This window comes from Pristiophorus japonicus, unplaced genomic scaffold (genome assembly GCF_044704955.1).
Source record: "Pristiophorus japonicus isolate sPriJap1 unplaced genomic scaffold, sPriJap1.hap1 HAP1_SCAFFOLD_468, whole genome shotgun sequence".
Lineage (NCBI taxonomy): Eukaryota > Metazoa > Chordata > Chondrichthyes > Pristiophoridae > Pristiophorus > Pristiophorus japonicus.
Genome location: NW_027254372.1, coordinates 47,390 through 73,879, shown reverse-complemented (window position 1 = coordinate 73,879; position 26,490 = coordinate 47,390). Strand labels below are relative to the sequence as shown.

The 26,490-nt window shown below is 53.2% G+C and overlaps 7 non-coding genes across 7 annotated transcripts; all 7 read left to right on the top strand.

Annotated features, from left to right (window-relative positions):
* Positions 1–5,964: 5,964 nt before the first annotated feature.
* trnat-ugu (transfer RNA threonine (anticodon UGU)) lies at positions 5,965–6,038 on the top strand. Its single transcript has one exon. It is a non-coding gene; the product is annotated as a tRNA-Thr (tRNA).
* Positions 6,039–6,849: 811 nt separating this feature from the next.
* trnat-ugu (transfer RNA threonine (anticodon UGU)) lies at positions 6,850–6,922 on the top strand. The gene has a single exon. It is a non-coding gene; the product is annotated as a tRNA-Thr (tRNA).
* Positions 6,923–8,494: 1,572 nt separating this feature from the next.
* On the top strand, positions 8,495–8,567 carry trnat-ugu (transfer RNA threonine (anticodon UGU)). The gene has a single exon. It is a non-coding gene; the product is annotated as a tRNA-Thr (tRNA).
* Positions 8,568–12,826: 4,259 nt separating this feature from the next.
* trnat-ugu (transfer RNA threonine (anticodon UGU)) lies at positions 12,827–12,899 on the top strand. The gene has a single exon. It is a non-coding gene; the product is annotated as a tRNA-Thr (tRNA).
* Positions 12,900–16,977: 4,078 nt separating this feature from the next.
* trnat-ugu (transfer RNA threonine (anticodon UGU)) lies at positions 16,978–17,050 on the top strand. The gene has a single exon. It is a non-coding gene; the product is annotated as a tRNA-Thr (tRNA).
* Positions 17,051–19,986: 2,936 nt separating this feature from the next.
* Positions 19,987–20,059, top strand: trnat-ugu (transfer RNA threonine (anticodon UGU)). Its single transcript has one exon. It is a non-coding gene; the product is annotated as a tRNA-Thr (tRNA).
* Positions 20,060–23,272: 3,213 nt separating this feature from the next.
* On the top strand, positions 23,273–23,345 carry trnat-ugu (transfer RNA threonine (anticodon UGU)). The gene has a single exon. It is a non-coding gene; the product is annotated as a tRNA-Thr (tRNA).
* Positions 23,346–26,490: the final 3,145 nt, after the last annotated feature.

The window sequence follows — 26,490 nt, the reverse complement described above, 5'->3', positions numbered from 1 at the left end:
TCCTCAACTATTTCGGTAATTTCCTACCTGGGTTAAGCACCTTGCTAGAACCTCTACATGTGCTATGCAAGGGAGATGACTGGGTATGGGGTAAATCACAAGAGGCTGCTTTTGAGAAAGCCAGAAATCTGTTATGTTCCAACAAACTGCTTGTCTTGTATAACCCATGTAAACGCTTAGTGCTAGCTTGCAATGCATCTTCATACGGGATCGGGTGTGTGTTACAACAAGCTAACAAATCGGGAACATTGCAACCGGTCGCCTATGCATCCAAGAGTTTGTCCAAGGCCAAAAGGGTCTATAGCATGATTGAACAAGAAGCTCTGGCATGCATTTATGGGGTGATAAAAATGCACCAGTATCTGTTTGGTCTCATGTTTGAGCTGGAAACTGACCATAAACCGCTCATATCGCTATTCTCAGAGAGCAAAGGGATTAATACCAATGCCTCTGCCCGCATCCAAACATGGGCACTCATGCAGGCTGCATACAACTATGTAATCCACCACAGACCAGGCAGAGAAATGCGCTGATGCTCTCAGTCAGCTACTATTGCCCACCACCGGGGTGGAAATGGCAAAGCCTGCAACTTGCTCTTGGTGATGGATGCATTTGAAAATGAAAAGTCACCCGTTACCGCCTGCCAGATCAGGACCTGGACCAGCCAGGATCCTTTACTGTCCCTTGTAAAAAACAGTGTCCTCCATGGGAGCTGGTCCAGCATCCCAGCGGAGATGCATGAAGAGATCAAGCCATTCCAGCGGTGCAACGACCAAATGTCCATACAGGCGGACTCTCTTTTGTGGGTTAATCGTGTGGTTTTGCCTAAGAAAGGCAGGGAAATGTTCATACACGACCTACACAGTACCCACCCAGGCATAGTAATGATGAAAGCTATAGCCAGATCCCATGTGTGGTGGCCCAGCATCGACGCAGACTTAGAGTCATGCATGCGCCAATGCAACACTTGCTCTCAACTGAGCAATACACCCAGAGAGGCACCGCTAAGTTTGTGGTCATGGCCCTCCAAACCATGGTCGAGGTCCACAATGACTTTGCAGGCCCGTTCCTCGGCAAAATGTTTTTGGTTGTTGTGGATGCTTAAAAATGGATTGAATCTGTAATATTGTCTGTAAGCACATCCACTGCCACCATTGAAAGCCTTCAAGCCATATTTGCCACACACAGTCTGCCCGATGTCCTTGTCAGCGACAATGGGTCATACATCACCAGTGCTGAATTCAAGGAATTCATGACCCGCAATGGGATCAAGCACTTCACATCTGCCCCGTTCAAGCCCACATCCAACGGTCAGGCAGAACGGGCAGTGCAGACCATCAAGCAAAGCTTGAAATGCTTATCGGATGGCTCCCTGCAGACCCGCCTGTCCCAAGTCCTGCTCAGCTACAGCACCAGACCCCCCTCACTCACGGGGGTTCCCCCAGCCAAACTGCTCATGAAAAGGGCGCTCAAAACAAGGCTCTCTCTTGTCCACCCTGATCTCCATGATCACATCGAGGACAGGTGGCATCAATGAAGCAGGTACCATGATCATGCAGACTTATCACGTGATATTGACGTCAATTACCCTGTATAAGTACGCAATTGTGGAAATGGTCCCAAATGGTTTGCTGGCACTGTCATAGCCAAAGCAGGGAGTCAGGTGTTTCAGGTCAAACTTGCCAATGGACTAATGTGCAGAAATCATTTGGACCAAACCAAACTGCGATTCACAAACAGCCTCGAGCAACCTGATGAGGACACCACCAACTTCGACCCTCCAACATATACACAAGCGACAACCGACATCACGGTTGACCACGAAACTGAACTCACCATCCCCAGCAGCCCGGCAAGGGCAGCTGTCCAGCAGCCCAGCGAAGAACCAACCAACTCACCCACAACTGCATTTGTACCGAGACGATCGACAAGTGAGTGAAAAGCCCCAAATCGTCTCACCCTGTAAATAAGAGTACTATTGACTTTGGGAGGGAGTGATGTCATGTATGCAACCCCAGGCAACCTGTATAATACTGCCACCAGAGGGCTTACCTGTTGGATCCCAGCATCCCTTGGGAGCACTGCATATAAGCAGGCCTCCCACACTGTACCAACACTTTGGAGTCTGAATAAAGGAGCTCAGGTCACACTTACTCATTGTCTACAGTACTCAGTTGCATTACTTTATTATGAGCATAACACCACCGATCTCTGAGCTCTCTTCCTGTTGATTCCCAGGGCAATCAATCACCACTCGCCAACATTATGCTGCCAGATTAAGTTGATGGGCTCAGAGGAGGTAATAAATTGAGGCCGTGAATCTGAGTTAAGAAATAAAATTAGAGAAGCATGAATAAATGAACGAGTAGAGGCAACATAAACTAAAGGGTACAATCCTAAAGGGGGTGCATGAACAGTGAGCGGGTTTACGCACACAAATCGCTGAAGGTGGCAGGACAGGTTGAGAAAGCAGTTAAAAAATTTACAGGATCCTGTGCATCACAGAGGCATGGCGTACAAAAGCAAGGAGGTTATGATGAACCTTTGTAAAACATTAGTTCAGCCTCAACTGGAGCATTGTGTCCAATTCTGGGCACCGCACATTAGGATGTGAAGGTCTTAGAGAGGGTGCAGAAAAGATTGACAAAAATGATTCATGAGATGAGGGACTTCAGTTACGTGGATACACTGGAGAAGCTGGGGTTGTTCTTCTTTGAGCAGAGTTGATAGAGGTGTTCCAAATCATGAGTGGTCCAGACAGATTAGATAGAGAGATACTGTTCCCGCTGGCAGAAGGGTTGAGAACCAGAGGAGACAGATTTATGGTGATTGGCAGAAGATCATCATCATCATAGGCAGTCCCTCGAATCGAGGATGACTTGCTTCCATGTTAAAAAGTTCACACGTGTTTCAATGAAGCACCTAAAATTCCAGGTCCAAACTAAATCTTGAAGGGTGGAAGATGCCTGTGCGTGGAATTTTTAACGTGTGGTGACCATTGCATGCCAGCCACCACAGCCTTGACAGAGCTAGGTCTTGGTCCAGTGGCAAGGATTAATCAAGACGACTGGAGACCAGCTCTGCTGCACGGACCTAGTGCGCACACAAATCGCAGTGTGGGCTGGTCCATGCTGCACCTGGGTCCTCACCTCTTCTAGGCCCTGAACTCGCGCCTCTCCTGGGCCCCGATCACGTCCCTCTACAATCTCTCGCCGCTCCTTCACCCCGACCTCGCCGCTCCTGCTGTACCTGCCCACGCTCCAATCACTGCCCTGGACCTTGGTGACGGCCCTTTTCACTGCCATTGCTCACCTGCTGCAGCACATTCTGCTCCCTGGAGTGGTACGCCGCCACGCTGCTACTTCCACTCCCCGGCTTGCTTCAATGGTGGTCGCAGGCCGGGGGCCACTCAGACTGCTGGTCTAGGCCACCACGCTGCTGCGTCCGCTCGCTGGCCTGCTCCGATGGTGCTCGCAGGCCGGGGGCCGCTCAGTCTGCTGGGCTAGGCTGCCATGCTTCTCTTTCTGCTCCCCGGCCTGCTCCAATGGTGGTCGCAGGCTAGGGTCCGCAAAGACTGCTGGGCCAGGCCGCCATGCTGCTCCTTCTGCTCCCTGGCCTGCTCCGATGGTGCACTCTTTGGTAGACTGCGGGTAAGACACACAAAGAAACTACACACAGGACAGTTGAACAGCTTCTCCCCAGTGTGAATTCGCTCGTGTACCAGTATGTGGAATGAACGAGACACACACACACACCCGAGTGAGAGTGTTCCAGTGCACTGCCTGTGAAAATAGGTTTAACCAATTACACAGCCTGAAAAAACATCACACCATTCACAGTGGGGAGAAACCGTACACATGTTCTGTGTGTGGATCAGGCTTCAACTGATCGTCCAACCTGGAGAGATACAAGGACACCCGCACCACGGAGAAACCGTGAAAATGTGGGGATTGTGGGAAGGGATTCAATTGCCCCTCTGCACTGGAAACTCATCGACGGCGTGACAATGGAGAGAGGCCGTTCAACTGCCCTGTGTATATGAAGGGATTCACTCGTTCATCCAATCTGCTGGTACATGAGCGAATTGGCAGAAGAGCCAAAGGTGATGTAAGAAAAATCTATTTTATGCAGCAAGTGGTTACGATTTGGAATGCACGGCCTGAAAAAGGTGGTGGAGGCAGACTCAATCACTGCTTTCAAAAGGGAGTTGTATAATTATCTGAAAGAAAACATTTGCAGGGCGGGGCAGTGGGACTAGCTGGGAGCCAGCAAGGGCTGGATGGGCTGAATGGCCTTCCGTGCAGTAACCATTCTCTGATTGTGTGAGCAGAACACATAAGTCTGGTCCCTGACTCAATCTAAAGCCTTCCTGATTGTGAGCAACTCTGTTAAACCTGCCCTGCACCTTCACTGCTCCAAGGAGAAACACCCCAGATGCTGCAGCCATCATCTTATTGAATGGTGGCAGGCTCGAGGGACCAAATGCCGACTCATCTCCTATTTCTGATGTTCTCATGTATTCATGTCACTGGTCCCCAGCCTGCACCTGATGGCCTCCCTGCAGTAAGATGGCCACCGCGCATGCTCCCTGCCCTGCAGCGGGACAATGGGAAGCATTGTGACGTCGAGGAAGCCCCGCCCCTGTCGCTCCCCGCGGCGGTCGGTCCCGTGCTGCCCAAAGATGGCGGCCGAATTCCCCGCAACCCCCGACAGTAACAAAGGCCCGTCCCCGCCCGAAGGTGTCCCGCAGCCGCCATCCGCCAACCAAATCTCGCCGCCCGCGCATGTCCGTGAGAATGTGAGTCCGTAGGGACGCCGGGCGCGCTCCTCCATCCTCCGCGACGGCGGCGGCGAAGCATCGTCCGTCCGCGGCCAATAGGCTGGCCCACGCCGGCGCACAACCCCTCTGTCCGCTCACCACTCCTTCCCCCTCTCTCCTTGCCTCTCTCACTCCATCCACTCTCTCCCTCCCTTCCACACACTCTCTCCCCTTCCTCCCTCTTTCCTCTCCCCCACTGTCTCTCCCCTTCCCCTCTCTCTTTCCCCCCTGTCTCCCCTTCCCCCTCTCTCTCACTCCTTCCCCTCCCTCTCACTCATTCAACTCTCTCTTTTCCCTTCCTGTCTCTTTCCTGCTCCTTCCTCTATCTTTCACAGAGCGGGTAGCTCCATAGCTCAGGGGTTAGAGCACTGGTCTTATCAACCATGGGTCGTGAGATCAAATCTCTCTGGGGTTTTGTCAAAATTAGTTTAGTATTTAAATACACTGTCAATTAACAAGGGGTTTAATTATGAATATTAAACAGCTCCGAGACCGAACCTTGAACAGAAGATTCTCCTTTCCCTTTCCCCGCACTACACATTCTGCCTCTTTTTACTCTCTCTCGCTTTCCCCGTTTCTCTTTATCACTCATTCCCCTCTCCCCTTCCCTACTCTCTCCCCTTCCCCACTCTCTCCCCTTCCCCACTCTCTCCCTTCCCCACTCTCTCCACTTCCCCTCTCTCTCCCCTTACCCACTCTCTCCCTTTCCCCTCTCTCTCCCCTTCCCCTCTCTCTCCCCTTCCCCACTCTCTCCCTTTCCCCTCTCTCTCCCCTTCCCCTCTCTCTCCCCTTCCCCACTCTCGCCCCTTCCCCTCTCTCTCCCCTTCCCCACTCTCTCCCCTTCCCCACTCTCTGCCCTGACCCTCTCTCTTCCTCACTGTCTCCCCATCCCCTTCCCCTCCCACTCTCTCCTCTCCCTCTCTCTCTCCCACTCCTTCCCCACTCTCTTCCCTTCCCCTCTCTCGCCCATTCCACACTCTCCCTCTCTCCATCTCCACCCTCACTTGCCCCACCTCCCTCTCTTCCCCACTCTCTCCCTTTTCCCTCCCTCTCTCTCGCCTTCCCCCTCTCTCTCAATCATTACACTCTCTCTTTTCCCTTCCACTCTCTTTCCTGCTCCTTTTCCTGTCTTTACCAGGGCTGGTGGCTCCATAGCTCAGGGGGTCAGAGCACTGGTTTTGTAAACCAGGAGTCGTGGGTTCAAATCTCACTGGGGCCGACTCAAAATTAGTGTCAGTATTTAAATACACTATCAATTAACAGGGGCTTTAATTATGAATATTAAACAGCTCCGAGACCGAACCTTGAACAGAAGATTCGCCTTTCCCTTTCCCCATCACTACACATTCTGCCTCTTTTTACTCTTTCCCGCTCTCTCGCTTTCCCCGTTTCTCTTTATCACTCATTCCCCTCTCCCCTTCCTCACTCTCTCCCCTTCCCCATTCTCTCCCTTCCCCACTCTCTCCCCTTCCCCTCTCTCTCCCCATCCCCACTCTCTCCCCTTCCCCATTCTCTCCCTCATTCCCCACTCTCTCCCTTTCCCCTCTCTCTCCCATTCCCCACTCTCTCCCCTTCCCCTCTCTCTCCCCTTCCCCACTCTCGCCCCTTCCCCTCTCTCTCCCCTTCCCCACTCGCTCCCTCATTCCCCACTCTCGCCCCTTCCCCTCTCTCTCCCCTTCACCACTCTCGCCCCTTCCCCTCTCTCTCCCCTTCCCCACTCTCTCCCCTTCCCCACTCTCTCCCCTGACCCTCTCTCTTCCTCACTGTCTCCCCATCCCCTTCCCCTCCCACTCTCTCCTCTCCCTCTCTCTCTCCCACTCCTTCCCCACTCTCTTCCCTTCCCCTCTCTCGCCCCTTCCACACTCTCCCTCTCTCCATCCCCTCCTCACTTGCCCCACCTCCCTCTCTTCCCCACTCTCTCCCTTCCCCCTCCCTCTCTCTCGCCTTCCCCCTCTCTCTCACTCCTTCCACTCTCTCTTTTCCCTTCCACTCTCTTTCCTGCTCCTTCCCCTGTCTTTCCTAGGGCGGGTGGCTCAATAGCTCAGGGGTCAGAGCACTGGTCTTGTAAACCAGGAGTCGTGGGTTCAAACCTCACTGGGGTCTACTCAAAATTAGTGTCAGTATTTAAATTCACAGTCAATTAACAGGGGCTTTAATAATAAATATTAAACATCTCTGAGACCGACCCTGGAACAACAGGCATGTCGTCTCTCTTACACGCTCTCCCCTTCCGAATCTCTCTATCCCTTCCCCATCACGACCTGTTCTACATCATTTTCCTCCTCTACATCATTTTTCTCCACTCTCCCTTTCCAACTATCTCGCTTTCCCCGTCTCTGACTCATTCCCCTCTCCCCCCGTCCCCATCCCTCGCCTCACCCTCTCTCACCCCTTCCTCTCTCTTGCTCTCTCCTTCCCTCTCTACTTTCATTCGCTCCCCACTCCTTCCCCTCTCTCTCCTTCCTCATCTATCTTACTTCTCTCCCCAACCCCTCTGTCCGCTAACCACTCCTTCCCCCTCTCTCCTTGCCTCTCTCACTCCATCCACTCTCTCCCTCCCTTCCACACACTCTCTCCCCTTCCTCCCTCTTTCCTCTCCCCCTCTGTCTCTCCCCTTCCCCTCTCTCTTCCCCCTTGTCTCCCCTTCCCCTCTCTCTCACTCCTTCCCCTCCCTCTCCCCTTCCCCCTCCCTCTCACTCATTCAACTCTCTCTTTTCCCTTCCTGTCTCTTTCCTGCTCCTTCCTCTATCTTTCACAGAGCAAGTAGCTCCATAGCTCAGGAGTTAGAGCACTGGTCTTATCAACCAGTGGTCGTGAGGTCAAATCTCTCTGGGGCTTTGTCAAAATTAGTTTAGTATTTAAATACACTGTCAATTAACAAGGGTTTTAATTATGAATATTAAACAGCTCCGAGACCGAAACTTGAACAGAAGATTCTCCTTTCCCTTTCCCCGTCAGTACACATTCTGCCTCTTTTTACTCTCTCTCGCTTTCCCCGTTTCTCTTTATCACTCATTCCCCTCTCCCCTTCCCCACTCTCTCCCCTTCCCCACTCTCTCCCATTCCCCACTCTCTCCCCTCCCCACTCTCTCCACTTCCCCTCTTTCTCCCCATCCACACTCTCTCCCCTTCCCCTCTCTCTCCCCTTACCCACTCTCTCCCTCATTCCCCACTCTCTCCCTTTCCCCTCTCTCTCCCCTTCCCCAATCTCGCCCCTTCCCCTCACTCTCCCCTTCCCCATTCTCTCCCTCATTCCCCACTCTCTCCCCTTCCCCTCTCTCTCCCCTTCCCCACTCTCGCCCCTTCCCCTCTCTCTCCCCTTCCCCACTCTCGCCCCTTCCCCTCTCTCTCCCCTTCCCCACTCTCTCCCCTTCCCCACTCTCTGCCCTGACCCTCTCTCTTCCTCACTGTCTCCCCATCCCCTTCCCCTCCCACTCTCTCCTCTCCCTCTCTCTCTCCCCCACTCCTTCCCCACTCTCTTCCCTTCCCCTCTCTCGCCCCTTCCACACTCTCCCTCTCTCCATCCCCTCCCTCACTTGCCCCACCTCCCTCTCTTCCCCACTCTCTCACTTTCCCCTCCCTCTCTCTCGCCTTCCCCCTCTCTCTCACTCCTTCCACTCTCTCTTTTCCCTTCCACTCTCTTTCCTGCTCCTTCCCGTCTTTTCCAGCGCAGGTGGCTCCGTAGCTCAGGGGTTAGAGCACTGGTCTTGTTAACCAGGAGTCGTGGGTTCAAACCTCACTGGGGTCTACTCAAAATTAGTGTCAGTGTTTAAATTCACAGTCAATTAATAGGGGCTTTAATTATAAATATTAAACATCTCTGAGACCGACCCTGGAACAACATGCATGTCGTCTCTCTGACACGCTCTCCCCTTCCAAAACTCTCTATCCCTTCCCCATCACGACCTGTTCTACATCATTTTCCTCCTCTACATCATTTTCCTCCTCTCTCCCTTTCCAACTATCTCGCTTTCCCCGTCTCTGACTCATTCCCCTCTCCCCCCGTCCCCATCCCTCGCCTCACCCTCTCTCACCCCTTCCCCTCTCTTGCTCTCCCCTTCCCTCTCTACTTTCATTCGCTCCCCACTCCTTCCCCTCTCTCTCCTTCCTCGTCGATCTTACTTCTCTCCCCAACCCGTCTGTCCACTAACCTCTCCTTCCCCCTCTCTCCTTGCCTCTCTCACTCCATCCACTCTCTCCCTCCCTTCCACACACTCTCTCCCCTTCCTCCCTCTTTCCTCTCTCCCTCTGTCTCTCCCCTTCCCCTCTCTCTTCCCCCCTGTCTCACCTTCCCCCTCTCTCTCACTCCTTCCACTCTCTCTTTTCCCTTCCACTCTCTTTCCTGCTCCTTCCCGTCTTTCCCAGCGCAGGTGGCTCCATAGCTCAGGGGTTAGAGCACTGGTCTTGTCAACCATGGGTCGTGAGATCAAATCTCTCTGGGGCTTTGTCAAAATTAGTTTAGTATTTAAATACACTGTCAATTAACAAGGGGTTTAATTATGAATATTAAACAGCTCCGAGACCGAACCTTGAACAGAAGATTCTCCTTTCCCTTTCCCCGTCACTACACATTCTGCCTCTTTTTACTCTCTCTCGCTTTCCCCATTTCTCTTTATCACTCATTTCCCTCTCCCCTTGCCCACTCTCTCCCTTCCCCACTCTCTCCACTTCCCCTCTCTCTCCCCATCCCCACTCTCTCCCTTTCCCCTCTCTCTCCCCTTCCCCACTCTCTCCCCTTCCCCTCTCTCTCCCCTTCCCCACTCTCGCCCCTTCCCCTCTCTCTCCCCTTCCCCACTCTTGCCCCTTCCCCTCTCTCTCCCCTTCCCCACTCTCTCCCCTTCTCCACTCTCTCCCCTGACCCTCTCTCTTCCTCACTGTCTCCCCATCCCCTTCCCCTCCCACTCTCTCCTCTCCCTCTCTCTCTCCCTTTCCCCTCCCTCTCTCTCGCCTCCCCCCTCTCTCTCACTCCTTCCACTCTCTCTTTTCCCTTCCACTCTCTTTCCTGCTCCTTCCCGTCTTTCCCAACGCAGGTGGCTTCATAGCTCAGGGGTTAGAGCACTGGTCTTGTCAACCCGGAGTCGTGTGTTCAAACCTCACTGGGGTCGACTCAAAATTAGTGTCAGTATTTAAATTCACAGTCAATTAACAGCGGCTTTAATTATAAATATCAAACATCTCTGAGACTGACCCTGGAATAACAGGCATGTCGTCTCTCTTACACGCTCTACCCTTCCAAATCTCTCTATCACGACCTGTTCGACATCATTTTCCTCCTCTGCATCATTTTCCTCCTCTCTCCCTTTCCAACTATCTCGCTTTCCCCGTCTCTGACGCATTCCCCTCTCCCCCCCGTCCCCATCCCTCGCCTCACCCTCTCTCACCCCTTCCCCTCTCTTGCTCTCCCCTTCCCTCTCTACTTTTATTCGCTACCCACTCCTTCCCCTCTCTCTCCTTCCGCATCTATCTTACTTCTCTCCCCAACCCCTCTGTCCGCTAACCACTCCTTTCCCCTCTCTCCTTGCCTCTCTCACTCCATCCACTCTCTCCCTCTATTCCACACACTCTCTCCCCTTCCTCCCTCTTTCCTCTCCCCCTCTGTCTCCCCTTCGCCTCTCTCTCACTCCTTCCCCTCCCTCTCCCCTTCCCCCTGCCTCTCACTCATTCAACGCTCTCTCTTTTCCCTTCCTGTCTCTTTCCTGCTCCTTCCTCTATCTTTCACAGAGCAGGTAGCTCCATAGCTCAGAGGTTAGAGCACTGGTCTTGTCAACCATGGGTCGTGAGATCAAGTCTCTCTGGGGCTTTGTCAAAATTAGTTTAGTATTTAAATACACTGTCAATTAACAAGGGGTTTAATTATGAATATTAAACAGCTCCGAGACCGAAACTTGAACAGAAGATTCTCCTTTCCCTTTCCCCGTCACGACACATTCTGCCTCTTTTTACTCTCTCTCGCTTTCCCCGTTTCTCTTTATCACTCCTTTCCCTCTCCCCTTCCCCACTCTCTCCCCTTCCCCACTCTCTCCCCTTCCCCACTCTCTCCCCTTCCCCACTTTCTCACTTCCCCACTCTCTCCCCTTCCCCTCTCTCTCCCCATCCCCACTCTCTCCCCTTCCCCTCTCTCTCCCCTTCCCCACTCTCTCCCTCATTCCCCACTCTCTCCCTTTCCCCTCTCTCTCCCCTTCCCCACTCTCTCTCCTTCCCCTCTCTCTCCCCTTCCCCACTCGCTCCCTCATTCACCACTCTCTTCCCTTCCCCACTCTCGCCCCTTCCCCTCTCTCTCTCCTTCCCCACTCACTTCCTCATTCCCCTCTCTCTCCCCTTCCCCACTCTCTCCCCTTCCCCACTCTCTCCCCTGACCCTCTCGCTTCCTCACTGTCTCCCCATCCCCTTCCCCTCCCACTCTCTCCTCTCCCTCTCTCTCTCCCACTCCTTACCCACTCTCTTCCCTTCCCCTCTCTCGCCCATTCCACACTCTCCCTCTCTCCATCTCCTCCCTCACTTGCCCCACCTCCCTCTCTCCCTCTCTCTCTCCGTTTCCCCTCCCTCTCTCTCGCCTTCCCCCTCTCTCTCACTCCTTCCACTCTCTCTTTTCCCTTCCACTCTCTTTCCTGCTCCTTCCCGTCTTTCCAACGCAGGTGGCTCCATAGCTCAGGGGTTAGAGCACTGGTCTTGTCAACCCGGAGTCGTGTGTTCAAACCTCACTGGGGTCTACTCAAAATTAGTGTCAGTTTTTAAATTCACAGTCAATTAACAGGGGCTTTAATTATAAATATCAAACATCTCTGAGACCGACCCTGGAACAATAGGCATGTCGTCTCTCTTGCACGCTCTCCCCTTCCAAATATCTCTATCCCTTCCCCATCACGACATGTTCGACATCATTTTCCTCCTCTACATCATTTTTCTCCTCTCTCCCTTTCCAACTATCTCGCTTTCCCCGTCTCTGACTCATTCCCCTCTCCCCCCGTCCCCATCCCTCACCTCACCCTCTCTCACACCTTCCCCTCTCTTGCTCTCCCCTTCCCTCTCTACTTTCATTCGCTCCCCACTCCTTCCCCTCTCTCTCCTTCCGCATCTATCTTACTTCTCTCCCCAACCCCTCTGTCCGCTAACCACTCCTTTCCCCTCTCTCCTTGCCTCTCTCACTCCATCCACTCTCTCCCTCTATTCCACACACTCTCTCCCCTTCCTCCCTCTTTCCTCTCCCCCTCTGTCTCTCCCCTTCCCCTCTCTCTTCCCCCCTGTCTCCCCTTCCCCTCTCTCTCACTCCTTCCCCTCCCTCTCCCCTTCCCCCTGCCTCTCACTCATTCAACGCTCTCTCTTTTCCCTTCCTGTCTCTTTCCTGCTCCTTCCTCTATCTTTCACAGAGCAGGTAGCTCCATAGCTCAGAGGTTAGAGCACTGGTCTTATCAACCATGGGTCGTGAGATCAAGTCTCTCTGGCGCTTTGTCAAAATTAGTTTAGTATTTAAATACACTGTCAATTAACAAGGGGTTTAATTATGAATATTAAACAGCTCCGAGACTGAACCTTGAACAGAAGATTCTCCTTTCCCTTTCCCCGCACTACACATTCTGCCTCTTTTTACTCTCTCTCGCTTTCCCCGTTTCTCTTTATCACTCATTCCCCTCTCCCCTTCCCTACTCTCTCCCCTTCCCCACTCTCTCCCCTTCCCCACTCTCTCCCTTCCCCACTCTCTCCACTTCCCCTCTCTCTCCCCTGACCCTCTCTCTTCCTCACTGTCTCCCCATCCCCTTCCCCTCCCACTCTCTCCTCTCCCTCTCTCTCTCCCACTCCTTACCCACTCTCTTCCCTTCCCCTCTCTCGCCCATTCCACACTCTCCCTCTCTCCATCCCCTCCCTCACTTGCCACACCTCCCTCTCTTCCCCACCTTCTCCCTTTCCCCTCCCTCTCTCTCGCCTTCCCCCTCTCTCTCACTCCTTCCACTCTCTCTTTTCCCTTCCACTCTCTTTCCTGCTCCTTCCCCTGTCTTTCCCAGGGCGGGTGGCTCCATAGCTCAGGGGTCAGAGCACTGGTCTTGTAAACCAGGAGTCGTGGGTTCAAACCTCACTGGGGTCCATTCAAAATTAGTTTCAGTATTTAAATTTACAGTCAATTAACAGGGGCTTTAATTATAAATAATAAACATCTCTGAGACCGACCCTGGAACAACAGGCATGTCGTCTCTCTTGCACGCTCTCCCCTTCCAAATCTCTCTCTCCCTTCCCTATCACGACCTGTTCTGCATTTTTTTCCTCCTCTCTCCCTTTCCAACTATCTCGCTTTCCCCGTCTCTGACTCATTCCCCTCTCCCCCCGTCCCCATCCCTCACCTCACCCTCTCTCACACCTTCCCCTCTCTTGCTCTCCCCTTCCCTCTCTACTTTCATTCGCTCCCCACTCCTTCCCCTCTCTCTCCTTCCGCATCTATCTTACTTCTCTCCCCAACCCCTCTGTCCGCTAACCACTCCTTTCCCCTCTCTCCTTGCCTCTCTCACTCCATCCACTCTCTCCCTCTATTCCACACACTCTCTCCCCTTCCTCCCTCTTTCCTCTCCCCCTCTGTCTCTCCCCTTCCCCTCTCTCTTCCCCCCTGTCTCCCCTTCCCCTCTCTCTCACTCCTTCCCCTCCCTCTCCCCTTCCCCCTGCCTCTCACTCATTCAACGCTCTCTCTTTTCCCTTCCTGTCTCTTTCCTGCTCCTTCCTCTATCTTTCACAGAGCAGGTAGCTCCATAGCTCAGAGGTTAGAGCACTGGTCTTATCAACCATGGGTCGTGAGATCAAGTCTCTCTGGGGCTTTGTCAAAATTAGTTTAGTATTTAAATACACTGTCAATTAACAAGGGGTTTAATTATGAATATTAAACAGCTCCGAGACCGAACCTTGAACAGAAGATTCTCCTTTCCCTTTCCCCGTCACGACACATTCTGCCTCTTTTTACTCTCTCTCGCTTTCCCCGTTTCTCTTTATCACTCCTTTCCCTCTCCCCTTCCCCACTCTCTCCCCTTCTCCACTCTCTCCCCTTCCCCACTCTCTCCCCTTCCCCACTTTCTCACTTCCCACTCTCTCCCCTTCCCCTCTCTCTCCCCATCCCCACTCTCTCCCCTTCCCCTCTCTCTCCCCTTCCCCACTCTCTCCCTCATTCCCCACTCTCTCCCTTTCCCCTCTCTCTCCCCTTCCCCACTCTCTCTCCTTCCCCTCTCTCTCCCCTTCCCCACTCGCTCCCTCATTCACCACTCTCTTCCCTTCCCCACTCTCGCCCCTTCCCCTCTCTCTCCCCTTCCCCACTCACTTCCTCATTCCCCTCTCTCTCCCCTTCCCTACTCTCTCCCCTTCCCCACTCTCTCCCCTGACCCTCTCTCTTCCTCACTGTCTCCCCATCCCCTTCCCCTCCCACTCTCTCCTCTCCCTCTCTCTCTCCCACTCCTTACCCACTCTCTTCCCTTCCCCTCTCTCGCCAATTCCACACTCTCCCTCTCTCCATCCCCTCCCTCACTTGCCCCACCTCCCTCTCTCCCTCTCTCTCTCCGTTTCCCCTCCCTCTCTCTCGCCTTCCCCCTCTCTCTCACTCCTTCCACTCTCTCTTTTCCCTTCCACTCTCTTTCCTGCTCCTTCCCGTCTTTCCCAACGCAGGTGGCTCCATAGCTCAGGGGTTAGAGCACTGGTCTTGTCAACCCGGAGTCGTGTGTTCAAACCTCACTGGGGTCTACTCAAAATAAGTGTCAGTTTTTAAATTCACAGTCAATTAACAGGGGCTTTAATAATAAATATCAAACATATCTGAGACCGACCCTGGAACAACAGGCATGTCGTCTCTCTTGCACGCTCTCCCCTTCCAAATCTCTCTATCCCTTCCCCATCACGACCTGTTCGACATCATTTTCCTCCTCTACATCATTTTCCTCCTCTCTCCCTTTCCAACTATCTCGCTTTCCCCGTCTCTGACTCATTCCCCTCTCCCCCCGTCCCCATCCCTCGCCTCACCCTCTTTCACCCCTTCCCCTCTCTTGCTCTCCCCTTCCCTCTCTACTTTCATTCGCTCCCCACTCCTTCCCCTCTCTCTCCTTCTTCATCTATCTTACTTCTCTCCCCAAACCCTCTGTCCGCTAACCACTCCTTTCCCCTCTCTCCTTGCCTCTCTCACTCCATCCACTCTCTCCCTCTATTCCACACACTCTCTCCCCTTCCTCCCTCTTTCCTCTCCCCCTCTGTCTCTCCCCTTCCCCTCTCTCTTCCCCCCTGTCTCCCCTTCCCCTCTCTCTCACTCCTTCCCCTCCCTCTCCCCTTCCCCCTGCCTCTCACTCATTCAACGCTCTCTCTTTTCCCTTCCTGTCTCTTTCCTGCTCCTTCCTCTATCTTTCACAGAGCAGGTAGCTCCATAGCTCAGAGGTTAGAGCACTGGTCTTATCAACCATGGGTCGTGAGATCAAGTCTCTCTGGGGCTTTGTCAAAATTAGTTTAGTATTTAAATACACTGTCAATTAACAAGGGGTTTAATTATGAATATTAAACAGCTCCGAGACCGAACCTTGAACAGAAGATTCTCCTTTCCCTTTCCCCGTCACTACACATTCTGCCTCTTTTTACTCTCTCTCGCTTTCCCCGTTTCTCTTTATCACTCCTTTCCCTCTCCCCTTCCCCACTCTCTCCCCTTCCCCACTCTCTCCCCTTCCCCACTCTCTCCCCTTCCCCACTCTCTCCCCTTCCCCACTTTCTCACTTCCCCACTCTCTCCCCTTCCCCTCTCTCTCCCCTTCCCCACTCTCTCCCCTTCCCCACTCTCTCCCCTTCCCCTCTCTCCCCTGCCCCTCTCTCTCCGCTTCCCCACTCTCTCCCCTTCCCCTCTCTCTCCCCTTCCCCACACTCTCCCCTTTCCCACTCTCTCCCCTTCTCCACTCTCTCCCATTCCCCACTCTCCCCTTCCCCTCTCTCTCCACTTCCCCACTCTCTCCCCTTCCCCTCTCTCTCTCCCCTTCCCCACTCTCTCCCTTTCCCCTCTCTCACCCCTTCCCCTCTCTTGCTCTCCCCTTCCCTCTCTACTTTCATTCGGTCCCCAATCCTTCCCCTCTCTCTCCTTCCTCGTCTATGTTACTTCTCTCCCCAACTCCTCAGTCCGCTAACCACTCCTTCCCCCTCTCTCCTTGCCTCTCTCACTCCATCCACTCTCTCCCTCCCTTCCACACACTCTCTCCCCTTCCTCCCTCTTTCCTCTCCCCCTCTGTCTCTCCCCTTCCCCTCTCTCTTCCCCCCTGTCTCCCCTTCCCCCTCTCTCTCACTCCTTCCCTTCTCTCTCCCCTTCCCCCTCTCTCTCACTCATTCAACTCTCTCTTTTCCCTTCCCGTCTCTTTCCTGCTCCTTCCCCTGTCTTTCCTGGAGCAGGTGGCTCCATAGCCCAGGGGTTAGAGCACTGGTCTCGTTAAACCAGGGATCGTGAGTTGAAGTCTCCCTTGTCAAAATTCGCTCAGTATTTATATACAATGTCAATTAACGAGGAGTTTAATTCTAAATATTAAACAGCTCCGAATCCAAACCTGCAACAAAAGACTCTTCTGTTCTCCTTTTGCCCCCTGACCCGTCCTTTACCCTTCTCTCTCTCTCCCGACCTTTCCCATCACTACACATTCTGCCTCTTTTTACTCTTCCCCTCCCTCTCCCATTCCCCACTCTCTCCCCTTGCCCACTCTCTCCCGTTCCCCTCTCTCTCACTCCTTCCCCACTCTCTCCCCTTCCCCACTCTCTCCCCTTCGCCTCTCTCTCTCCCTTCCCCACTCTCTCCCCTTCCCCACTCTCTCCCCTTCCCCTCGCTCACCCCTTCCCCTCTCTTGCTCTCCCCTTCCCTCTCTACTTTCATTCACTCCCCACTCCTTCGCCTCTCTCTCCTTCCTCGTCTATCTTACTTCTCTCACCAACCCCTCTGTCCGCTAACCACTCCTTCCCCCTCTCTCCTTGCCTCTCTCACTCCATCCACTCTCTCCCTCCCTTCCACACACTCTCTCCCCTTCCTCCCTCTTTCCTCTCTCCCTCTGTCTCTCCCCTTCCCCTCTCTCTTCCCCCCTCTTCCCCTCTCTCTCCCCTTCCCCCTCCCTCTCACTCATTCAACTCTCTCTTTTCCCTTCCTGTCTTTTTCCTGCTACTTCCTCTATCTTTCACAGCGCAGGTAGCTCCATAGCTCAGGGGTTAGAGCACTGGTCTTGTCAACCAGGGGTCGTGAGATCAAATCTCCCTGGGGCTTTGTCAAAATTAGCTCAGTGTTTAAATACACTGTCAATTAACAATGGGTTTAATTATAAATATTAAACAGCTCCGAGACCGAATCTTGAACAGAAGATCCTGCTTTACACATTCTGCCTCTTTTTACTCTTTCCCGCTCTCTCGCTTTCCCCATTTCTCTTTATCACTCATTCCCCTCTCCCCTTCCCCACTCTCTCCCCTTCCCCTCTCTCTACCCTTACCCACTCTCGCCCCTTCCCCTCTCTCTCCCCTTCCCCACTCTCTCCCTCATTCCCCACTCTCTCCTCTTCCCCACTCACTCCCCTTCCCCACTCTCGCCCCTTCCCCTCTCTCTCCCCTTCCCCACTCTCTCCCTCATTCCCCACTCTCTCCCCTTCCCCACTCTCTCCCCTTCCCCTCTCTCTCCCCTTCCCCTCTCTCTCCCCTTCCCCACTCTCTCCCCTCCCCCTCTCTCTCCCGTTCCCCTCTCTCTCCCGTTCCCCACTCTCTCCCCTTCCCCTCTCTCTCCCCTTCCCCACTCTCTCCCTTCCCCACTCTCTCCCCTTCCCCTCTCTCCCCTTCCCCTCTCTCTCCGCTTCCCCACTCTCTCCCCTTCCCCTCTCTCTCCCCTTCCCCACTCTCTCCCCTTTCCCACTCTCTCCCCTTCTCCACTCTCTCCCATTCCCCACTCTCCCCTTCCCCTCTCTCTCCACTTCCCCACTCTCTCCCCTTCCCCCTCTCTCTCACTCCTTCCCTTCTCTCTCCCCTTCCCCCTCTCTCTCACTGATTCAACTCTCTCTTTTCCCTTCCCGTCTCTTTCCTGCTCCTTCCCCTGTCTTTCCTAGAGCAGGTGGCTCCATAGCCCAGGGTTTAGAGCACTGGTCGCGTTAAACCAGGGATCGTGAGTTGAAGTCTCCTTTGTCAAAATTCGCTCAGTATTTATATACAATGTCAATTAACGAGGAGTTTAATTATAAATATTAAACAGCTCCGAGACCAAACCTGCAACAAAAGACTCTTCTGTTCTCCTTTTGCCCCCTGACCCGTCCTTTACCCTTCTCTCTCTCTCCCGACCTTCCCCATCACTACACATTCTGTCCATTTTTACTCTTCCCCTCCCTCTCCCATTCCCCACTCTCTCCCCTTGCCCACTCTCTCCCGTTCCCCTCTCTCTCACTCCTTCCCCAATCTCTACCCTTCCCCACTCTCTCCCGTTCCCCTCTCTCTCCCCTTCCCCACTCTCTCCCGTTCCCCACTCTCTCACTCCTTCCCCTCTCACACTCCTCCCCCGCTCTCTCCCCTTCCCCACTCTCTCCCGTTTCCCTCTCTCTCCCCTTCACCTCTCTCTCCTGTACCCATTTCCTCCGCTCTCTCTCCCCTTCCCCTCTCAGCCCTCCCTCTCTCTCTCATTCCTTCCCCATCTCTCCCCTTAACTTCTCTTGCCCCTTCCTTCCTCTCTCTCCCCTGCCCCTGCTAGTCTCCTCTTCCCCCTCTCTCTCACTTCTTCCCCACTCTCTCTCTCCCCTTCCCTCTCTCTCTCACTCCTTCCACTCTCTCTTTTCCCTTCCCCTCTCTTTCCTGCTCCTTCCAGTGTCTTTCCCAAAACCGGTGACTCCATAGCTCAGGGGTTAGAGCACTAGTCTTGCAAACCAAGGGTCGTGAGTTCAGAATTCGCGGGGGTTGACTCAAAATTCACTGTCAATTAGGAAAAGCTTCGATTATAAATATTAACAAGGGTTTTAATTATAAATATTAAACACCTCCAGGACCGACCCTGCAACAACAGGCTTTTGTCTCTCTTACACTTTCTATCCATCCAAATCTCTCTCTTCCTTTTCCCATTTGACATCTTTTTACCCTGCTCTCCCTTAACGCTATCTTGCTCTCCCCGTCTTTCACTCATTCCCCCCTCGCCACACCCTCTCTCCGCTCACTTTCAATCTTTTCCTGTCTCTCTCTCTCTCCCCTTCCCTCTCTCACTCCTTCCCCTCACTCTCTCCATCCCCTCCCCGCCCCTCCCATCCCCTTTCCCCTGTCTATCACTTCTTCCTAAATTCTACCCCACGTAAACTAGAGGTGATCTAAAACTCGGCTGCCCCCGTGTCCTAACTCGCACCGAGTCACGCTCACCCATCATCCCCTGTGCTCACTGCCCCGTGTCCTAACTCGCACCCAGTCCCGCTCACCCATCACCCCCTGTGCTCGCCGACCAACATTGGCTCCCGGTTAACCAACGCCTCGATTTCAAAATTCTCATCCTTGTTTACAAATCCCTCCTTGGCCCTCGCCCCTCCCTATCTCTGTAACTTCCACTAGCCCCTACACCCTCCCTATCTCGGTAACTTTCTCCAGCACTACACCCCTCCCTATCTCTGTAACCTCCACCAGCCCCAACACACCTCCCTATCTCTGTAACCTCCTCCAGGCCCTACACTCCTCCCTATCTCTGTAACCTTCTCCAGCCCGACACCCCTCCCTATCTCTGTAACCACATCCAGCCCCTGTACCCCTCCCTATCTCTGTACCCTCCTCCTGCCATTATACCCCTCCCTATCTCTGTAACCTCCCCCAGCCCCAACACCCCTCCCTATCTTTGTAATCTCCTCCTGCCCCAACACCCCTCCCTATCTCTGTAACCTTCTCCAGCCCTACACCCCTTCCTATCTCTGTAATCTCCCTTAGCCCCACAACCCCCCGAGATGTCTGCGCTCCTCTAATTCTGCCCTCCTGAGCATCCCTGATTATAATCGCTCCACCATCGGTGGCCGTGCCTTCTGTTGCTTGGGCCCCAAGCTCTGGAACTCCCTCCCTAAACCTCTCCGCCTCTCTACCTCTCTTTCCCCTCTCACTCCCCTTCCCCCCTCTCTCTCCCCTTCCCCCACTCTCTCACTCCTTCCACTCTCTCTTTTCCCTTCCCCTCTCTTTCCTACTCCTTCCCCTGTTTTTCCTAGAGCAGGTGGCTCCATAGCTCAGGGGTTCGAGCACTGGTCTTGTCAACCAGTGGTCGTGAGTTTGAATCTCATTGGAGCCAAATCAAAATTTGCTGAGTAGTTAAATTCACTGTCAATTAACAAGGGCTTTAATTATAAATATTAAACAGCTCTGAGATTGACCCTGGAATGACAGCTCCCCTCTCCTCTTCTCGTCCTGGTTTACTCTCTCTCCCATATTAAAAATCTCTCTTTCCCTTCCCCATCATGACTCATTCTACATCTTTTCTCACTCATTCTCCTTTCTTATCCTCTCTCCTTCCCGTCTCTCCCTCCTTCCCCTCCCCGTTCTCACCACCCCTCTCTCTCCTTCCCCTCCCTCTCTTTCCCCTTTCCCTCTCTCTCTTTCCCTTTCCTCGCTCTCCCCTTCCCCTTCCTCGCTCTCCTCTTCCCCTCTCGCTCTCTCTCCTCTCTCCCCTTCCCTCTCGACTTTTATTCTCTCCCCACTCCTTCCCCTCTCTCTCCCCTTCCCTCTCTACTTTCATTCTCTCCCCACTTCTTCCCCTTCTCTCCCCTTCCCCTTTCTCTTCTTCCCCCTCGAGAGACACACAGAGAGAAAGTGAGAGTCTGTGAGAGAGACAGAGAGAGTGAGAAAGTGTTGTTTGTGCAATAACTCAACAGATGGAATACTGTAAACTCCGAACAGGTACAAACCTGGCTCTACTTTATTAGGACCCAAAGTGATTACATTACAAGATGGCTGGCCTTTTATACCTGGGCCGCACACACGTGTGCACAGCCCAATGACCTCCAACAGTGGCCCCACCTGGTGGCTAGTAACCCCAAGCACACATACATGACAGAAAGAGAGAGACAGGGAGACTGAGAGATTGGGACAGAGTGTGACTGAGTTGCCTTGGGATGTTTTACTACGTGAAAGACCCGATATATCGATGTTGAGAGGCGAATATTGAAGAGACGGAGGCAGGAGTCTGAGGGATGAGACACAATCTGAGCGTTTCACTGACCCCTCCTTATTCTTCAAGCACACATCACTAACTGGGGAATGACCCACAGCCCAGCGCAGGTGGCTCCATAGCTCAGGGGTTGGAGCACTGGTCTAATAAATCAGGGGTCGTGGGTTCAAATCTCACTTGGGCCTGCTCAAACTTAACTCAGTATTTAAATTCACCGTCAATTAACAAGTGATTTAATTATGAATATTAAACAGCTCAGAGACCGACCCTGAAACAACAGGCTCCCTGCGTACCATTCCCCCTCTCTTACACTCTCTCCTCCCTTCCCATTATAACCCATTCAACATCTTTTTCCCAGTCTCTCACTCATTCCCCTCTCTCACCCTCTCCCCTACCCACTCTCTGTGTCTCTTCTCCCTTTCTTTTCAGATTCTCCGATAAAAATATACGAACATAAGAAATAGGAGCAGGAGTAGGCCATATGGCCCCTCGAGCCTGCTCCGCCATTTAATACGATCATGGCTGATCCGATCATGGACTCAGGTCCACTTCCCCGCCCGCCCCCTTATCCCCTTATCGTTTAAGAAACTGTCTATTTCTGTCTGAAATTTATTGAATGTCCCAGCTTCCACAGCTCTCTGAGGCAGTGAATTCCACAGATTTACAACCCTCTGAGAGAAGAAATTTCTTCTCATCTCAGTTTTGAATGGGCGGCCCCTTATTCTAAGACCAATGTCCCTAGTTCTATTCTCCCCCATCAGTGGAAACATCCTCTCTGCATCCACCTTGTCAAGCCCCCTCATAATCCTATACATTTCGATAAGATCACCTCTCATTCTTCTGAATTCCAATGAGTAGAGGCCCAACCTACTCAAACTTTCCTCAAAGTCAACCCCCTCATCCCCGGAATCAACCGAGTGAACCTTCTCTGAACTGTCTCCAAAGCAAGTATATCCTTTCGTAAATACGGAGACCAAAACTGCACGCAGTATTCCAGGTGTGGCCTCACCAATATCCTGTATAACTGAAGCAAGACTTCCCTGCTTTTATACTCCATGCCCTTTGCAATAAAGGCCAAGATTCCATTGGCCTTCCTGATCACTTGCTGTACCTGCGTACTATCCTTTTGCATTTCATGCACAATACCCCAAGGTCCCGCTGTGCTGCAGCACTTTGCAATCGTTCTCCATTTAAATAAAAACTTGCTCTTTGATTTTTTTGCTGTCAAAGTGCATGACCTCACACTTTCCAACATTATACTCCATCTGCCAAATTTTTGCCCACTCACCTAGCCTGTCTATGTCTTTTTGCAGATTTTTTGTGTCCTCCTCACACATTGGTTTTCCTCCCATCTTTGTATCGTCAGCAAACTTGGCTACGTTACACTCAGTCCCTTCTTCCAAGTCATTAATCTCGATTGTAAATAGTTGGTGTCCCAGCACTGATCCCTGCGGCACCCCACTAGTTACTGGTTGCTAACCAGAGAATGAACCTCTTGTGTTCCTAACACAGATGAGACTGCACACAGGGAGGTTAAAGTAACAGTGACCTCAGTCTTTATTAAGACACTCCAGAGTGAAGAACAGGCCTTAGGGGCCGGCTTATATACAGTGCTCCCAAGGGATGCTGGGATCCATTGGGACTTCAGGGGATGTGCTCCCTGGTGGTGGAAGATGGGAGTGCATGCTTTACAGATACACAACAGAACCATCTATTCTTCTGTCTCCCCTTCCCTCTCTCAGTCCTTCCCCTCTCTCTCCCATCCCCCTTAACTCTCTCTTCGTCCCCACTCTTTCCCCCTCCCCCTCTCTCTCTCCCCTTCCCCTCCCACATTACCATTCCCCTCGCTCACTCCCCTTCCCCTCTCGCTCTCTCTCTCCCCTTTCCTCTCGACTGTCATTCTCCCCCCACTCCTTCCCCTCTCTCTCCTTCCTCCTCTAGCTTGCCTCTCTCTCCCCTCTCCCTCTCTCCCCCTCTCTCCCCTTCCCCCTCTGCTTTTTCACTCTCCCCATCACTCTCCCTCTCCCCTTCCACTCTCTTCCCTCCCCTCCCTCCACTCTCTCTCTTTACCCTTTCTTTTCAGATTCTCCCCTTCTCCCTCTCTCTCCCCTTCCTTTCTCTCTCCCCTGCCTCCTCCCTCTCTCGTCTTCCCATCTCTCTCCCCTTCCCGTCTATCCACTCCCTCTCTCCTTCTCTGACACTCCCCTCTCTCTCACTCTGTCTCCCTCTCTCTCCCATCCCTCTCTTATCCCTTCCCCCTCTCTCTCACTCCTTCCACTCTCGCTTTTCCCTTCTCCTCTCTTTCCTGTTCCTTCCCCTGTAACTGCAAAAGCAGGTGGCTCCATAGCTCAGGGGTTAGAGCACTGGTCTTGTAAACCAGCGGTCATGTGTTCAAATCTCACTGGGGCCTACTGAAAGTTAAATCAATATTTAAATTAACAACGGTATTGAACAGTTTTGAGACTGACCCTGGAGCAACAATCTCCTTCTGTCTCCAGTAATATCACTATCCCTTCCTATTCTGCATCTTTTTCCCGCTATCGAGCTTTCCCCATCCCTCACAGGCTCCCCTCTCCCCCTCTCCCCCACCCTTTCACCATCTCTCTCTCTTTCCCCTCTCCCCTTCCCCGCTCTCTTTCCCCTTCACGTCTCTTTCCCACTCCTCCACTCTCGCATTCCCCTTCCCACCTCCCTCTAACCCTTCCCTTTTCTCGCTCTCCACTTCCCCTCTCTCCCCTTCTCTCTCACTTTCATTCACCGTGCACTCCTTCCCTCTCTCTCCTTCCTCCCCTATCTTCCCTCTCCCTCCCCTCCCCCTCATTCCCCTACCCCCTCTCTCCCCTTCCCCTCTGCCTTTTCACTCTCCCTTTCCCTCTCCCCTCCCCTCTCTCTCCTCCCCTACCTCCTCTGTCTCTCCCTTTTCCCTTTCTTTTCAGATTCTCCCCTTCTCCCTCTCTTTCCTGTTCCGATCTCTCCTCTCCCCCTCTCTCTCCTCTGCCCCTCTCTCTCTCCCCTTCCCTTCTCTCTCTTCCTCCATTTTTCCTCTTCTCCCTCGCTCTCAGTCCTTCCCCTCTCTCTCACTCCTTCCACTCTCTCTCCGCTTCCCCTCTCTCTCTGACTCCTTTCCCCTCTCTCTCCCTTCCTCCTCCCACTCATTCCTTCCCCTCTCTCTCTGACTCCTTCCCCCTCTCTCTCCCTTCCCCCACCCTCTCATTCCTTCCACTCTCTCTCTCACTCCTTCCCCCTATTTTTCCCTTTTTTTCCTCTTTCCCCTGCCACAGCCCTCCCTTCCCCCCCTCTCTCTGCTTCCCGCTCTCTACCTCCCTGTCTCCCTTCCCTCTCTGTCATCTTCCCTCTCTCACTCCTCCCCTCTCTTCCCCTCCCCCTCTCACTCCTTCCACTCTCTCCCTCCCTTCCACACTCTCTCTCCCCTTTCCCCCCTTTCTCCTCTCGCCTCTCTCCCTCCCTTCCACACTCTCTCTCTCTCTCTCCCCTTCCCCTCTCTCTCTCCTTCTGCTCCCTCTCTTTCCCCTTCCCTTCCTCTCTCACTCCTTCCACACTCTCTTTCCCCTTTCCCCCTCTCACTCCTTTCCCTCCCTCTCTTTCCCCTTCCCCCTCTCTCTCACTCCTTCCCCTCTCTGTCTCCTCTTCCCCCTCTCTCTCACTCCATCCCCCTCTCTCTCACTTCTTCCCTCTCTGTCTCCCCTTCCCCCTCTCTCTCACTCCTTCCCCTCTCTGTCTCCTCTTCCCCCTCTCTCTCACTCCTTCCTGCTCTCTCTCACTCCTTCTCTCGCTGTCTCCCCTTCCCCCTCTCTCTCTTTCCTTCCACGCTCTCTTTTCCCTTCCCCTCTCTTTCCTGCTCCTTCCCCTGTCTTTCCCAGAACAGGTCGCTCCAAAACTCATGAGTTAGAGCACTGGTCTAGTAAACCAGCGGTCGTGAGTTCAAATCTCACTGGGCCTACTGAACATCAGCTAATTTTTTTAATTCACCGTCTATTAACAAGGGCTTTAATTATAAATATTAACCAGCTCTGAGACCGACCCTGGATCAACAGGCTTACCTTGTCTCTCTTACACTCTCTCTCCCCTTCCAAATCTTTCTCTGCCCTCCCCATCACAGTTATGTTCAGAATAAATCCACAGGACTGTATCGTAAGCTGAAACTATTGTGACCTTGGTCTTTTTATTGAGACCCCAGAGTGGGAAAGCAGCATGGTAGATCACCTTATGTACCTGCTTGCCCCAGGGTGCACAAGTGACCCTTAGGCCTCCCACAGGTGTGCCCCCTAGTGGCAAGTCTTACATATTGGTGAGGTTTACGTGCATATATAACATCACTCCGCCCCCCAGCCCCATCCAAAGGCTTATGTACAAGTTATTTGCAAGTTGAGGTGATATGACGCCCTGTGTCCCCGGGTCGATCACCTGATTTGAATTCTTGGCATGGGTGAGTTGGTCGGAACGTTGCTGCCTGGCCGAGTGGCTGGTGTGATGGGACTGACGTGGCCAGTTCTTTTCACAATGGTGGCCTGCTTATCGATAGTTTTCAGTCTGGTCTGGTCCAAACGCTTTCTGCGTTTGCCCAGTATATGGTTTCACAACCAAACACTCCATTTTCATCACACACACACACACTCCATTCCCCTCTTTGGCTAACACAGTGCTCTCGGCCCATCTGGGGTCCCTGAATATTGTCGACGTCACTTACTCTGATGTGGCGTGGAGGGGGGGCGTACGATCGTGGTGCATTCTCTGCTGAAAGCATACAGAAGGCTCGGTCCTGAGCGATTCTGCCTGGTGACTGCGTAGCAACCCGGGACAGCCAGGGTCTGCAGGGAGTCTACCGTGACATGTGTGGTGCTCGGCTTTGTGGTTTGGGCTGCCCGCTGCGGACTATTATCACTGACCCTAAGGTCTGGCGAGCCCAGGATGGCCGATACGGCCCTGAGACTTTCAGTGGTAGCGGGAGGCCGTGTGGTCCCCGTGGATCCTGGGCCATAGTACAGAGGTTCCCACACCACCGACTGTGTGTAGCCTCCCTGCCTTTCTTTGCAACGTTGCAGGGTTTGCCCCACAGGGGGGGGCAATCTGATGGGATGAGCATTACGTCTTTGCGATGGATAAGCTGCATCACCCCCATCTGGCGGTTCGCCGTGAGCAGGCGGTAATGTGGGACCCTGGTTGGTCCAGGTCCTAAACTGAGGGGGCCGTTACGGTTGACTCATCGCTTTCTCGCACTTCCGTAACAACGAGCAGGTCTGTGGGCTGCGCCATTTCCACCCCGGTTGGTGGGCAAGGTTGGCCAACTGAGGGCATCAGCGCCGTTCTCAGTGCCTGGCCCGTGGCGGATCATGTTACAGAGCACAGACAGTGTAAGACATATTCGAAACAAAGCCTTGATAATGGTGCCTCTGCTCTCCCAAAACTGTGGGATGGGCAGCTTGTCTGACTCGGGCACATATTGGGATCCACGTTGGTGCGTCTCTTTTGCCCTGTGAACGCAGGCTACTGCCTTGGGTAACTTATAGGATACATGTACAACCGGTTGGGGCTTG